Raw genomic sequence first — 3258 nt, forward strand, 5'->3', positions numbered from 1 at the left:
CTAAACAACCGCAAGTCCCTCAGCTGCTCCTCATAAGACTTATTCTCAAGACCCTTCACCAGCTTTGTTGCCCTTTTCTAGACCATCTCCAGCACCTCAATGTCATTCTTATACTGTGGCACCCAAAACTGAACACAGTACTCAATGTGTGGCCTCACCAGTGCCAAGTACAGTGGGACAATCACTTCTCTAGTCCTGCTGCCTACACTATTCCTGATGCAGGCTAGGATGCCGTTGGCCTTCTTGGCCACCTGGGCACACTGCCAGCTCATATCCAGCTGGCTGTCCACCAACACCCCCAGGTCCTTTTCTGCTGGGCAGCTTTTGAGCCACTCTTCCCCAAGCCTGTAGCGCTGCATGGGGTTGTTGTGACCCATGTGCAGGACCCAGCACTTGGACTTGTTGAATCTCATACCATTGGCCTCGGCCCATCAGTCCAGCCTGTCCAGATCCCTCTGCAGAGCCATCCTACCATTTTGAGCTGAAATCCTCAATTGAATTCAACAATGTTACTCTATGCTGACATCAGAATTTTCAAACATGTTTCAGAAGCATTGGAATGCTTTGATGTATCTAAGCTCCTTTGATACAACCATTGAGAAAGCTTTCTGCTCCGTTTTCATCCATCATTTCATTGTAGTCCCTGACACTAGAACTGCAGTCCCTACCCTAATTCTGTGCATTACAGCAACTACGCACTGAGTGCTACTCCTAGTTTTTCCCAGCTCACATTCACAAACTGCACACAAACCTTTTAAATCCTGGCAGGCAAAACATCAAAATACAGAAAGATCAAAGCCAGATATCACATTTACTACTATTTTTTTCTGAAAAAGACATCTAGACTTTCAATGACTGGGATTGAATGATCCCTGTCTTCTCACACTGATGTCTATACTTGAGCGCTTTCAGTAAGCTCATTTGTATAAACCCAGCCCAATAACTATCAACAGTGAAAAAGAAGAGCTGGTGTCCATCAATATGTGAGGCATTTTTTCCATTAGCTAAATTACAAAACCTATTCTGGAAGAACTTTTCACTAATTTCTATTCATGGTATAGGCCAGGAAAGCAGAGGCCAGTAATCTAGAATGGATGTAAGTTCAATCAAAATCAGAAAGAGTTCCCACATCTATCGTCCACCCTACCAGCTGAAACCCAACCTCATCCTCCCCTCCCAGACTCTATCCCCCCTTTTCTGAAGAGAGAGAGGATTCTTGAACTCCTGTGACTGAAGAGAGTACAGTATAGAGTATAAATTAGGAGGAAAGGGGGGGCACACAATCATACTCCAATGTTTAAAAACAGAATTGGAATATTGGTAAGAGCAGATTGCCTAAAACCTGCCATGGTTTTAATCCTTAGAGCCATAGGATCATATTACCTTTATCCACATTTCAGAAGCTCAGTACAAATCAAGATCTAATATTGGTTAACCCCAAATGTCAACATTTTAACCCCAGTGTACTTTCTTGAGCTAACTATCCCAGGGTCACTTTAAAAGTGCACAAGGAACACCTGACTTCTTTCCAGGCTTATCTAGTAACTGTTTGGAGTTAGCTAGACTTAGATGCTGAATAGGACAGCCCACATTACTGAAATAACTGAATGCTAGCAAGGGAAAGCAAGCTGCCACTGGTTATGCTGGGGACGGTTTTGGCAAGTTATGGACAGCATTCACTAGAACAGCAGCTTGGCACACATAACACAGCATCCTACAATGGCCTGAAAAAAGGGGTAAGTACAGGGGAAACTCCCCTATTTGCACTCCTGCACTCCTCTCCCTACCTTTTTCCTCAGGAGAAGACCCTGTTTTTACTCCCGTGGACTGATAAGGTTCCTTCTGCTCCCACACCTAAAACCAGGGAATTGGTATCTGCAGGCAACCACTACACACACCCTAGAGAGGTGTCAGGTGCTCAAGCGACACCAGGAGTGCTCGGTAACTGTAAGAATCTGCCTGCACACACAGGAGACAGCTGCCTGTTTTCCAGGATGGGGAGGACACCCTCTTTTGATGAAGTCTTCTTTGGGCAAAGTTTAATTCATCAGTATAAAACTGAAGCAAAAGAACAAGGTGTTTCTCCAGCCTTTCTTTTCCATGTGTGTGTTTTGGGTCACTAGAGGAGCCCATCTCTTTCCTTTTGCTCCCTCAGACCTTCATAGACAACACTTAATCAATTACTTTTAAGGTAGGCTTATTATTCAGGCAGGTCTGCCTGGCACCAGGTTCTTAGAAGTAAGAGCATAGTAGAGTAACAAATTAGCATAAATCTAAAATGTCCTTTAGAAAAAAATTAACTGCTTATGTAGAATAATGTTCTGTATGTTTCCTCTCGACTACAATTCATATACTAAAGTATGTGGAAACACAGAAGTAACATAGCTTCTTCCCAAGGTTATCTGGTCAAAACACATAGCAGATTTGCAGCCCACAGTTAATAGTGCAACTTAATTAATTTTGTGATCTTAGTCTTCTTTTACCTCAAAGGAAAAAGGCACATTGAACTTAAAGTAAGCATGATTACTTTTCCCGTAAAAAGATCAAGCTAACCAGGGGTACTAAATTAAGCTAGAAACAGATGTTAACTCCCAATCCAAAATTCTTCTTCTGTGTTTGTTATTTTCCTATTGCAATAAAAATTATTTAATTTTATGCAATTTATGCTGTGAGACGTTCTTTGACTCAAATTTTTGGCTGTTCTTGTTCAGCAACAGACGCTCGAGTGATTATTTCTCACCAGGCATGCTCTCCAGAAATCACATTAGCTATGATGCACATCATCACCTTAAAGATTGTGTCAAGCTTCCATCTTGAGCCTGAGGCTGGCCAGGTACCTAGTAGCACAGATGACAGGACAACATGGTATAGACCTTCAAGTAAGTTTCTCGGATACTTTAAGATGCAGATGGAAGCCACCAAACTCCTGTAGCCTCCTTCATGGTCGCAGGAGAAGTTCCTGGAACTATGAGAATAACAATTTAATTTTGGGGTGGATTTTGGAAATTGTTGCTTGGCTGTGGGATATACAGGAGGAGGAGATGAAGAAGGAGTTTCAGTAGAAACATCTTCTGGTAGGTTTCACAGCATTACCACACCATCTCCCGAATCAAGAAGGCAACTGGCTCTCCAGCTTTCCCCAGCAGGCAACCAAAACCCCTCAACACTTTTACCTGGTCACTTCTGCAACCCGGGTGAACGCCTACGAGCCCTCCACTCACCAGACGGCACCGGCAGCTGGGAGCACCCACCCCCGCT

This window comes from Charadrius vociferus, unplaced genomic scaffold, assembly GCF_000708025.1.
Source record: "Charadrius vociferus isolate BGI_N301 unplaced genomic scaffold, ASM70802v2 scaffold103, whole genome shotgun sequence".
Taxonomy (NCBI): domain Eukaryota; kingdom Metazoa; phylum Chordata; class Aves; order Charadriiformes; family Charadriidae; genus Charadrius; species Charadrius vociferus.